This window comes from Rhinatrema bivittatum, chromosome 9 (genome assembly GCF_901001135.1).
Source record: "Rhinatrema bivittatum chromosome 9, aRhiBiv1.1, whole genome shotgun sequence".
Lineage (NCBI taxonomy): Eukaryota > Metazoa > Chordata > Amphibia > Gymnophiona > Rhinatrematidae > Rhinatrema > Rhinatrema bivittatum.
In genome coordinates this window covers 12,371,162-12,384,495 of record NC_042623.1, presented here as the reverse complement: position 1 = coordinate 12,384,495, position 13,334 = coordinate 12,371,162, and the positions used below count along the sequence as shown (strand labels likewise).

Below are 13,334 nucleotides of genomic sequence, written 5' to 3'. Positions count from 1 at the left end.
CTAAAACTGAAAACGTAAACCATAAAAGGATGATGAGGAAAAAAAAGGAAATACAGATCGGGCCAAATTATTTTCAGAAGTTACTCGTGGGTCATGTAATCATCCTTTCCACGTGTAATTTCAAGGCTTAAACTTTATGGGGGGCCTGTGTCGGGAAGAGGGGACCGGGGCCGTGATTCCGGTTCGGGTTTTCCCACTCCCCCAGGTCGTGGGGAGGGAGTCGTGGTCCGCGTGCAGCGGTGACACTTAGCGGGCGGATTTAGGGCCCACGATGGCGGAGTTCGTGGCCCCCCACCAGTGTGCCGTCGCTGCAGTGAGCCACGTGTCTGCCTCGGGAAGGGGAATTTAAAATTGGGATAGGGGAGAGAGGAAGGAAGGCTCGTGACGCCAGGCCCAGTTCCAATTGATCTGGAAGCTCAAAGAAGTAGGAGGAAAACATCACGATTAAAAAAAAAAAAAAATGTTTAAAAATGTAATAGAGTTCAGGTGAAAAACCTCCTCTTTACTTCTCTTTGACAATTGCCCTGAATTTGCTGCTTTTGGAAAAAACCACTCCAGGCAGCAGGACCACAGCAGCTGGGATGGGAGCAAAGGCGTAGCGAGTGTCTCCAGGGGCCAATGCATTTGTGTTGTCTCCCCTGCATCCCCCCTCCTTTCTCCACCACCATCGCATCAGTGGCACAGCTGTGGGTCTCTTTTCACTGGGGAGGGTTGGGAACTCTGCCAGCACGTCACCACGGGGCACCACCCGCAGGGTCTCTTTTCACTGGGGAGGGGTGGGAACCCTGCCAGCGCGTCACCACACGGCACCACCCGCAGTGTCTCTTTTCACTGGGGAGGGGTGGGAACCCTGCCAGCACGTCACCACGGGGCACCACCCGCAGGGTCTCTTTTCACTGGGGAGGGGTGGGAACCCTGCCAGCGCGTCACCACACGGAACCACCCGCAGTGTCTCTTTTCACTGGGGAGGGGTGGGAACCCTGCCAGCACGTCACCACGGGGCACCACCCGCAGGGTCTCTTTTCACTGGGGAGGGGTGGGAACCCTGCCAGCGCGTCACCACACGGCACCACCCGCAGGGTCTCTTTTCACTAGGGAGGGGTGGGAACCCTGCCAGCACGTCACCACACGGCACCACCGCAGGGTCTCTTTTCACTGGGGAGGGGTGGGAACCCTGCCAGCACGTCACCACGGGGCACCACCTGCAGTGTCTCTTTTCACTGGGGAGGGGTGGGAACCCTACCAGCGCGTCACCACACGGAACCACCCGCAGTGTCTCTTCACTGGGGAGGGTTGGGAACTCTGCCAGCACGTCACCACGGGGCACCACCCGCAGGGTCTCTTTTCACTGGGGAGGGGTGGGAACCCTGCCAGCGCGTCACCACACGGAACCTCCTGCACGGTCTCTTTTCACTGGGGAGGGGTGGGAACCCTGCCAGTGCATCACCACACGGCACCACTGCAGGGTCTCTTTTCACTGGGGAGGGTTGGGAACTCTGCCAGCACGTCACCATGGGGCACCACCCTGCCGTGCAGGGCCAGTGTTAACCTTTTTGCAGCTCTGTGCGAGCAATTACAGTGCTGGACGTTCCTCATTCTGCTTTTTGTTTCTTTTACATTTTATTTGTATTCTTTTTCAGGGTCAGTGCAAGGGTATTAGGCATCCTAAATGAATCTTACAGCTTTGTGCCCAGCCTTACCCCCTACCATGGCCCTCTCCACACACAATTTCAAATTAGGCATTTATAATAAAAGGTTTTACATGAAAAAGGACACTAAGTACAGTCTTTTGAAATAAAAATATCACAACAGCATGCATATTATATTTACATGCACAGCTGTGGTGTCAACCAGAAAACCCTGCATAAAAGCCAAAAAGACCCATGGAACCCACGTGATATTAGGATTATTGTAATGCTTGTTGGGTGTGCTTGGTCCTCAGAAAGCCATGAGCAAACTAAATTACAATTACAATATAATAAACCTCCCTTTCCAAAACAGCACTAACTGCCAGCACTCAGTTACCACCCTATGGAAAGGTGACCCTGCAAACATTACACCAGGCCCTAAAACACCAATATACCTCCTATTAGGGAAACAGAACAAACCAAGCTTCTATAGATCCCTACATAGAAACCACACATTAGCAGAATACTTAACCTCAATCACAATGCAGAACACAGACAGACCCTCACCAAATACAGAATACTACCCTATGGAAAGGTGGCCCTGCAAACATTACACCAGGCCCTAAAACACCAATATGCTTCCTATTAGGAAAACAAACCAAACTTCTACAGATCCCTACACTGAAACGCCACATTAGCAGAATCCTTAACCTCAATCACAAATGCAGAACACAGACAAACTCTCGCCATTTATACTTTATACCATAAAGTATAAATGGAAAAGTACAGACATAAACTAAACTGGGAACTACAACAGGTCAGACTCAGTGTAGTGCACGTATGGAAAAACTAAAGCTTCATCCTTCCTCAGAAAACATCAAACAATAAAATCAAGAAAAATAAAGCATCTATCCTCCTGGAATCGCATCACCGGTCAGATAGCCAATAAGCTCTGCCCAACACAGTCACGGGTTATCGATCCATCAAAAAGAAACAAACAACCTTGGTATTCCCCTGAGCTTAAAATCCTGAAACATAATCTCCAAAAGCTTGAAAGACAATGGCGCAAAAACCCCACCCCGGTACAACTGGCCAAATTTAGTTCTCATCTCCACACATATAGAGTAGCTATCGATAAAGCTGAAAGAGACCTCTACTCTCAAAGAATCCACCATACAAATTCAATACTCAAGCCCTTTTCGAATTAGTAAGTAATCTAACTAAAACCAATCCACCTTCCATGCCTGACTTTAAAACCAGGCCAAATGCGAAGACCTAGCCTCCTACTTCCACACGAAAATAAACAATATTATGTCTCGTTTCACCGCCACACAACCACCTACAGGAACCATTCATGACACCCCCACTTCAAGCCTCACCGCATTTGAAACTACCTCCTCATTAGAAATCGAAACATCATAAAAAAAAATCAAACCCTCGACTCACCCTTCAGACACCATCCCAACAAAAGCTCTCCTCAACATTCCCAACATCATCTCCAAACCCCTCTCAAATATCATCAACAGATCCATCCTGCTAGGAAATGTACCAAAAAATCTAAAACATGAAATTATCAAACCTATTCTAAAAAAAACCAACTTAGACCCCCTCTGAACCCGCCAATTTCCGACCCAACTCCAACCTGCCCCTCATTGCAAAAATCTTAGAAAAATCAATCAGTCGCCAATTATCAGAATATCTTGATGAACACAAGATTCTCCTACTTTCCCAATACAGCTTCCGTAAACATCACAGCACCGAGACCCTGCTCATCTCGATATCTGACCACATCCTAAAAAGCCTAGACAAAGGGATATCACACATTCTGATACTCCTTGATATCTCTTCCGTGTTCGACACTGTCAACCACAGCATACTATTAAAATGTCTCTCTGACATCGACATTACAGGTTCAGCTCTCCTCTGGTTCCAATCCTACCTGCAAGACAGGCAATATAGTGTACAAATTGGAAACTGCATATCCAAACCCACCTCCCTAATTCAAGGTGTTCCGCAAGGCTCCTCACTCTCATCTACACTGTTCAATGTATATCTTCTCCCCTTCTGCCATCTCCTTTCCAAACTCGACCTCCCGCATTTTATATATGCGGATGATGTTCAGATCCTGATACCTGTAACGGATACATTACACAAAGCTATCGAGACCTGGAAATCTGCCCTCGTGTCCATCAGTTCCTTACTAGCAAACAACTTCCTCGCGCTAAACACCGCAAAAACGGAGCTCCTCCTTATCTCCCCCCACAACATTAAGCCACACCTACCACTTGTCAACTCACCCCCCTCCAGCATCACCTTCCCCCAACATGTGCGCAGCCTTGGCATCACTATTGACAATCACTTCAACTTTTAAAAAACTAATTAACGCCACACTTAAAGACTGCTTTTTCAAATTACACACCCTAAAAAAACTTAAACCCATTTTACACCTCAATGACTTTTGTACGATACTCCAAGCCATCATCCTATCCAAAATTGACTACTGCAACGCACTGCTTTTGGGCCTACCTAAAAGTTCAATCCAACCCCTCCAATTACTCCAAAATGCAGCAGCCCGTATCTTTAACAACACCCACAAAAATGACCACATCACTCCCGTCCTCAAACATTTACACTGGCTACCAGTTAATTCAAGAATTGCTTACAAATCCCTCACTCTCATCCACAAATCCCTTCATAACTAAAACATGCAATGGTTCAAGGAACACCTCACCTTCCGCAATACCGACAGACCCACCAGAAAACAACACCTAGCAACGCTACACACCCCTTCTCCCAATCTCACTAAGCATTGCTCCACTAAAGACCGGGCATTCTCCCTGGCAGGGCCCACCCTATGGAACAAACTACCTTCCTCCCTTCGCCAGGAACCTTGCCCGAAAAAATTCAAGCAAAACCTGAAGACCTGGCTCTTCAAGCAGACGTATACATAGCTACACTCGCACACCAACTGCCTCGCCACAAAGTCGTCGTCGTCCCCCCCCCCCCGTCTTCCCCTCCTGCCACGGTTCAACTCTCCACATGCAACCCATTCCCTTATGCAACATAACCCTTTTGTAACATATTTTTTGTGCGATGCAATGTAACCAATGTCTTAGCGACGTGGTAAATCAATCCTTCAGTTGATCCCCCTTCAATCCACGATTATGCACATCTTATTTTATTCCCCCCCCTGTGAATAGTTTTATTCTCATCTATTTGCTTTTGTTAATTGTCAATGTTTAATTTATTCCCCTAGTTCTCCCCACCCCTCTCCCTCTCCTCCCCCCCTTACCAGTTCTATGTTTTCTGTAAAGCTTATTGCTGCATTTTGTTTCTTGTCAACCGATAAGATGTTCCCAACGATCATCGGTGTATAAAAACTGTTAAATAAATACATAAATAATTAATTAATTAAAATAATTAATATTTCAAAACAGCAGATGAACAGAATAAATTCCAATAATTAAAAACTCATATTTTTTAAAATTTCCCAAACACAGTAAAATATTTCAAAACTGCATACACATCAAATAACACCCGATTAATTTAAATCAATAAGGATTAAAAAAATAATCACTCATTCTCCATACCTATGAACGTTTGACTTCTGGTCAACTTCAGATTGTCATGGAGTACAAACCTCCTCCTACCTCATAAACACATACGCATTCATCCTCATGCTCACATTGACGCACACAAACATTCTTTCAAAACCCACACAACTCCCAGACACACACAAGCTGGCTGGCTCCCTCTCAGGCTCACACACACCCTGGCTCACTCTCTTTTGCTCTTCTCTACTCCTAGGACTTCAAACTCCTTGGTGCTGTCGGAGGAGAGAGTAACCACCCAACCACCAGGCAGACACACAGGAAGTGAATGGTATGGGGGCAGGAAAGGGACTTAGGTGAGGGGGAGAGTGAATGCTGGAGGTGGGGATGAAGACTTTGTCTGGCACCTTTCTCCTCCCCAAGCTCTGTATTTCCATGGTATCCCATAACGGGTATGAGAGGACCGGGGTCAAGAAAAGGGGAAATGGAAGGGGTGGAGAGGAGCAAGAGATGAAACAAAAGAAGAAAGCTAGGGCAAGGATGGTAGAGAGCTTAAGCAAGTGGATAGAATGGTGTGAGAATGTTTGGAGGAGGAGGTAGAGGGATGTGAGAGAGCTGAGAGAAGGAATGTAAGAAGCCTGGGAAAGGGGGTTGGGGGTGTACAAGAATCAGGAAGAGGGGGTGAAAGAGAGCTGAAAGAAAGCCAGAGGTGGTGATGGGGGGAGGAGGAGTGAAAGAGTCAGAAATAGTGTGTAATTATGTGTTTACTGGATTGCCTTTAAGGAAAGGGGGAGATTGTGACTATTGAATATTGACATACCATATTCCTGGTGGGGGCGGCCTCTTCCTGCACCACCTGTTAGGAGGACGTTTCATGCGTGCACCATCCTTCCGGTGAAGAAACGTTCCCTTCTGCTGCATCCTGTGTACTGCGACCTCTTCTTCTAGAACATCTTTTCTACTGAAAGTCGTGCTCGTCTTGTGGATTACCAATACCTTTCAGATTTGAATCCCCCCCCTGCTCTCGTAGTTAGGTCCTTAAGTCTCAGCTCAGAGGGCTTTTGGTGCAAACCCCCAGCATTTGGAGAGCCCTGCTCCAGGCGACCTCTGCTCTGGCTCTCTGTCCAGAATGGGAGATACTACTCCAGATGAGGTCTCATCAGTGACCTGCACAGAGGCACGAGCACATTGGTTTTTCTAGACACATACTTTTATTTCATTTTTTTTTAATTTGACGTTATTTAGACAATAGTCTGAGTGTGGAAAATGCTATAACTGACTTGTACCCTGCTTAGTGTTTTGTTTTGTTTTTTGCAAATTAAGCGGGCTACACGTATGATAAATAAATAAATGCCCCAGAGGGGATTTATTGCAGTTATAAGCCAAAAAAAGGGAAGGGGTGCTTGGTGTTTTCTTTTTTAAAATGTACACACAAGAGAAAAAAGTATCCCAAATAGTGAAGGTTGTGTTATAGGGCATTAGGAGGGAATTCATGCTCTATATTCTCAAACTTTCTGTTGATCCTCCAGGTCATTTTAAAACCCTTAAAAGAATGTGGGGGCAACAGAGGTCTTTTTATTGCGTCTTTATCTGCTCTTAGGCCAAAGGTCAGCTTTAGCCTGCAGGCTGCAAGCTTATGGAGCACCATGCAAGTAATCACTTCGGACGTGTTGTTCGTTTCAACGTGTGGTCAGGATGCTTTGTCATGGCTGGAAGGGCCTTAGCCCTCTGCGTTGGAAGTGGCCAGCAGGAAAGAGGAGAATGCCGGAGAATTTGTCTCCTCCGCCCTCCCCCCCCCCCCCCCCCCCCCTTGGCAGTTTGAATCTGTCACAGTGATGTTCCTTGCAGGCCAGTGCTCCCGCTGAGCGGCGTGTAATGTGCTTTCAGGGCAGGCTAAAAATAGCCCTGGCCTCAGGTGGGCATACAGGACTGTCAGCTCTGCAGAGAAATGAATCAGTGTGCAGACAGTCGTGTGAGAACAAATACATTTAAGAAAAAACAGAGAAGACTTTGGCAGGGAAGGAGCCGTACGATCCTCCCCAGTCTCGCCCATTTGACCGCAGCGCGCTTTTACACTTCTGCTCCACGAATGGTACAGGGATGCGTGAAAGTTCGTACTGCAAATGGAAGTCATTTTTTTTTCTAAGTAAATAAGCTTACTGGGGCTCATTTTCAAAAGCATTTCCGTGTGAAAAATGCACTTTTTAAAAACTACCCCGAGGTTGTACTTGTGAAAATGCACGTGGAAGTGATTTTGCGGGTATTTTCCACGTCCCACAAAAAGATTTGTTCCCAGGGAGGCAGAGTTGGGGCAGAGAAATCATTCCCGTGCATACTTTAGTTTTTTTTTGGGGGGGGGGTTATGTATGTTTGTAAATATTCACACGGACATGTTAACATGTCGCAGGTGCAAATGTGAACACGTACGCCGTGCTGAGGTACGGGCAGTGCTATTAATTTTCAGAGCATACTTAACGTGCGTCAGTCCGCATGTTCAGATTGGGCTGATTGAGAGTAATAAAAGCCCTTTCCGGGAATAAAATGCTGTTTTACTTACCTAAATGGGCTTTTAGCTCATACGTGGGGATCCTGAGTTCGGTTCAGATTGGTGAATTTAAAGCTGAACCCCAGACACACCTCTTGGTTATGCAGTAGGTAACTTTCCTTCAGCAGAGTCTCCAACCATCGATGTGAGGCTCCTCTCTGCTCCCACTCTTGTGAAGCAGGACCACCACCACTTTTCTCCAATCCCGTGGCACCACTCCCATTTCCAGGGATCTATTAAACAGGAATGGTGCCATGAGATTGGATTAGAGTGGTAGTGGTCCCACTTCACAAGAGTGGTAGTAGAGAGTAGGGGTGTACAGAAGTAAATGTTTTGTTTTGGATTTTTTGGAGGGGGGATTCCTCACAAATTACATTTTGTTTAATATTTATTTTGTTTATTTAGTTCTAAAAAAAACCAAAATAAATATTTTAAAAAAACAAAACCCCAACAAAAAAAGAAAAAAAAAAACCAGCCTTCCAAGCCCTCCCATCCCCACTACCCATCCCTCCCACCCAAAAATTTGCCAGGGGCCAGGATCTTCACCGGCCCCCACTTACCCAGTCCAGGGGAATCCATCGACGAAGCCTCAGCCTTGCGTAGGCCTAAGCTGCAGTAGGTCGCCACAACCTCAGCCTAGGCTCTAAGTGAGGCCTAGTACCAACACCGGGGCCTAGGCCTAGGACCCAGATCCAGGCCCAATGCCGGGGCCTTGGCTCAGAGCCCAGGCCCTGTAGGTCCACCATCTTCTTTCTTCAGTCTTGTTTCTTCAAATGACAGCACATGCTGGGGACGTGCTGGAGTAAATTAATTCCAGCGCATTCTCTTCAGCGGAGGGCGCCATTTTGTTGTGTGACAGTTAGCCGTACAACAAAATGGCGCCCTGCGCTGAAAAGGATGCACTGGAGATAACTCTGATGTGTCCTCAGCGGACATAATCATTTCAATAAAGAAGATGGCAGACTTATGAGAGCTGGGTTTCAGCGGCTGGGCCTGGGTCTGATCCTTGGCAAAGGCCCAGGAGTCGGGGCCTGGACTTGGGCCGAGCCCCCGCCATCAGGCCATGGCCCAAGCGTCGGCACCTGGCCTCTGGACCGAGCTCTGGCCCAGGCGTCAGGATCCAGCCTCCAGGTCTGGGCTTGGGCCGAGGCCCAGGCATTGGGACTGGGCCTGTACGTGATACTGAATTCCTGACAGGTAAGGGCCTGCGGCCAATGCCTAGTTGAGGCCCCATCTTCAGGCCTAGGCTGAGGTGCTGGTGTCGCATGTTCCCTGCGCGAGGCCCCTGCCTCAGGTCTGGGCCTGATGAGTAACTTTTTTTTTTTTTTCCCCCAATTTTCAAAACTGAACAAAATTACATCAAAATTTCATTGGAGTTTAAATCTCTCCGTTTTGAAAATGGCTTGAAAGGTGATGAGAAACTTCATCCCATTTCCTGGTTCATGTCTCCTGAATGCGCATCCCTAGTAGCGAGGAGGCTGGAAACTGCAGGCCGATTAACCTCACCTCGGTGAAGGGAAAATTAATGGAGTCGCTGCTGAAGGAAAGGATGGTGAACTGCCTGCAATCCAGTGGATTGCTGGTTCCCAGGTAACATGGCTTCACCAGGGGATGTTCCTGTCAGACAAATCTGATTTTTCTTCAGTTGGGTGGCTTGAGAATTGGATCAAGGAAGAGCACTCGATGTGATCTACTTGGACTTCAGCAAAGCTTTTTATACGGTCCCAGGCCACCTCAGTTTAAGGCTTCTAAGGTTAGGTGACTGTATACAGTGCAAAAGTAAGGCACTGTAGCTCGGCTGAATGTAGGTTGAGGCACTCGGGCCGGTCTACGCTGAAGTTAGCACATGCACAGTAAAATCTGTCCCCCTCCCCACGCCCACCCCCCCTTTCACTGGCTGCAGGAGTGGGGTAAAACCTGTCCGTAGCCCTGGGAGCAGGATTCAGCCCAGTGACAGACAGCAACGCTTGTAAGGACCAGGGGGAGACAGTGCACAAGGAAAGCTTCTCCCAAAACAGAGAGAGAATGCATGAAAAATCCAGGCCGACGGCAGGAAAATAGCAAAGGAGTCCAGAAAATCTGGAAGAAGATTTATAGGCCAGAACACCGGCGCTGTGGAGTTTGCACTGACAAAACGCGTTAAGGAGAATTTCCCAGGCCCTGCTCCCAACACTGCCCCCCCAAGGAGGTAATTGAAGTTTTCCCCAAATCCAGACCTTTCAGACCATGTTTCTCTTTTCTTCTGAAAATAACTTCACTGGGGCCAGCCCGGTGAGGTTCAGGGACAAGGGGGCCGTGCGGTACACGGCGTGAACAACTTTCTGTTTCTGGAGACTCTTTTGGAAGCAAAGGATGAGTTAGTTGGCCTTGTGAAGGGCAGGTGGTTCACTCCCGCCCTGCCACAGCCGCACAGAGCCCTCGCCGCGAGCACGCCGAGTCGCTGAAACCTCAGGACAGGTGGGCAGGGAAAGAACGCCAAGCGTCACTCCCCCCCCATCTTTCTCAGTTTGTTGCGTCGGGTGCTTCCTCTTGCAAGTTAACGGGGTTGACGTGATGGGAAGGAGGGCAACGCTTCAGAGGCCCCGGCATAAGACGCACTGATAGTGGAAATGTGCAGCCGTGCGTTATCGGCGTGTCTCGGCTCTTTGAAGGGCGTCGTCGTGAAAGCTATTTACGCGCATTAAACCTGGGTGATGGGGGGGGAAGGACGTGCACGGGAGAGTAAGCAGGAGGGGGGGGCGGAAGTATTTTGTGCACGGCTAGGAGACGTTCCAGCTGGACGGAGTTGGGTGTGGAGAAAGCATGCGGATAAATCCTACACGCACGCACTCAGACCCGCGCCCCGGCAGGTGTAGCTTTCGCTGTTTCTCCACACACCCGGGACTTTTCACACCCACGTGGGCGCATAAAGCCGCTGTGAAAATTCAAGCTGAACTCTGCGAGTACTTTCTACGCGGACCGCTGAAAACGACCCCCCCAGAGGTTTATTTTCGGGTGAAGCTGTTTGACGTTTTTTTTGGGCTGGTAGTAATTCGCTGTGATTCACTCGTCCTTTTTTTTTTTTTTTTAATGTTTTGCAATGTTTATTCTTCCATTAAAATTTGAAAAAGAAAAAAAAAGAACCCAAAGAAACTAAAAAGTATTTTATGACGCCCAAAATATATTTAGAAAGCCCGAAACATCTCAGAGTTCTCCTAATCTTGGTACCAGGGGACTTAAGCGAAGAAACAACTTCTCAGTTATTGTGGTGAGGAATTTTAAGAAGTCGAGACGTTCCACGCAGAGCCGGCAGCTTCCTTGCGTGCGCGCATCCAAAAAATATCCCCTGTCAGGATCTCCCTCGGCCTCTTGACGTGTACTGAGAATTTGGTTCGGATCATGCACTAGTGATTGGGACTTTCACGCGCACACACACACACCCCCGTAAGCTTTCTTCCCTCCGGAACGTAGGCTAATAAGCTTAGGGCACGTTAAAGTAAATGATTAGATTAATACAAATTGTTTCGCACTCCTGAGATCAATTCCATTAAATATTGCTGATAAAACAGAAAGGGGAAAGATACCTCTGAGTAAAATTGCATTTAGCTGTACGTTTGTGAAGCTACAACTTTTAATAAATGAAATTTCCAGGGCTGACATGTAGATGAAACAGAAATATACTTGTGTGTGTTTTTCTAATAAGAATGTTTAATGAATTGTAACCATGGATGATTACGGAGCCGGGAGCCAGAGACGCTCCAAAGTGTGTCACGTAGGAGGGTGACGGTAGATAAGCACCCCTGCTCCCTGCTCTTGTCTGCCCTGCGCTAGCAGAGGACATCGTCCAGCTGCCCGTGCAACACCCCGCACGCACCCCACTGGCACCACCTCTGCCCGCTGTCTCTGTCCCAAGTTGGATGTCCCTTGAAAAATGCAACCCTCCCCAGTATAAAACGGTGCTTTGCTTTGAGCTGATTGTTGGTTCTGCTTAGTTTGGAGTTTCCTCGCTCCAGGCTTTCCTGTCAAGCCCTGCAACTTTGGGTGTTTCCCAAAAAAAAAAAAAAAAAAGCCCTGGAAGAGAACAGTCTGTGCTGGACTTTTATTGTGAGGTTTAGCACATTGAGGAGGTGCTTGCATGGCTGCAAACTGCTGAGGGGTTTCCAGCAATAATCAAAGCAAAACTATGATTATTGTTGGGGAAAAAGATACCCACCACGGTTTCTTCCCCCTTTTTTTCTGTGGGCCCATTTTCCAGGCAGAGCAATGCACATGATTTAAAAATTGCCCTGCTGGGTCAGACCGTGGGTCCATCAAGCCCAGCATCCTGTTTCCAACAGAGGCCAAAACCAGGCCACAAGAACCTGGCAAGTACCCCCAAACACCAAGAAGATCCCCTGCCACTGATGCCAGTAATAGCACTTAGGGAACACCTGCAAACATGGCGCACAGAGTTATCTGCACTGGGAGCGGCAGAGCCCGTTTCCATGGGTTTTAAAAAAAAAAAAACTACCCTCCCAGGCGGTGACCGCCCAGTCTTCTAAATCAGGGGAAGGCCAGTGCAGTCCTCTGGCGCCGCGAGCCGGTCAGGTTTTCAGGATTTCCACACTCCATTTCCTTGGGATGTGCTTGCATGTAGCCCTTCCATGGCATGCAGCTGCATCTCATGCGTATTCATTGTGGATATCCTGAAAGCCTGAGGATCCTTTTCCCCCCCCTCACCCAGATTTGACTGTCAAGTTAACCAGAAGAATGCGCAAGTTCATATGGTTCATAGAGCTGGTGTAGAAAAAATATCTCCTGATTATTTAGCATCCATTGTGGATAGCCTGAGGACCGAGATTGCCCACCACTGCTGTAAAAAAAAATGTGGTTCATCAGGCAGCCTGGGTGTGGGGAGATGATACTGCGCACGTTAGGGAAATTGCGACGCACACCTGGAGGGACCTGCTAGTGTAGTAAAGGGGGGAGCAGGGGTCATAAATCTTATTACTATTATTATTTAGTTAATTCTAATATCTAATGCACGCCTTTCTCAGGGTCATTCTTCCCCTGCTAGTGTAGTAAAGGGGGGAGCAGGGGGGATAAATCTTATTACTATTATTATTTAGTTAATTCTAATATCTAATGCACGCCTTTCTCAGGGTCATTTTTCCCCTGCTAGTGTAGTAAAGGGGGGAGCAGGGGTCATAAATCTTATTACTATTATTATTTAGTTAATTCTAATATCTAATGCACGCCTTTCTCAGGGTCATTTTTCCCCTGCTAGTGTAGTAAAGGGGGGAGCAGGGGTCATAAATCTTATTACTATTATTATTTAGTTAATTCTAATATCTAATGCACGCCTTTCTCAGGGTCATTCTTCCCCTGCTAGTGTAGTAAAGGGGGGAGCAGGGGGGATAAATCTTATTATTATTATTATTATTTAGTTAATTCTAATATCTAATGCACGCCTTTCTCAGGGTCATTCTTCCCCTGCTAGTGTAGTAAAGGGAGGAGCAGGGGGGATAAATCTTATTATTATTATTATTATTATTATTTAGTTAATTCTAATATCTAATGCACGCCTTTCTCAGGGTCATTCTTCCCCTGCTAGTGTAGTAAAGGGAGGAGCAGGGGGGATAAATCTTATTA

At 47.4% G+C, this 13,334-nt stretch overlaps 1 protein-coding gene across 19 annotated transcripts in view; it reads left to right on the top strand.

Moving 5' to 3' along the window:
* CELF2 (CUGBP Elav-like family member 2) overlaps positions 1-13,334 on the top strand; it is a 653,507-nt gene that overhangs the window by 588,993 nt on the left and 51,180 nt on the right. The gene's annotated exons all lie outside the window — the stretch shown is intronic.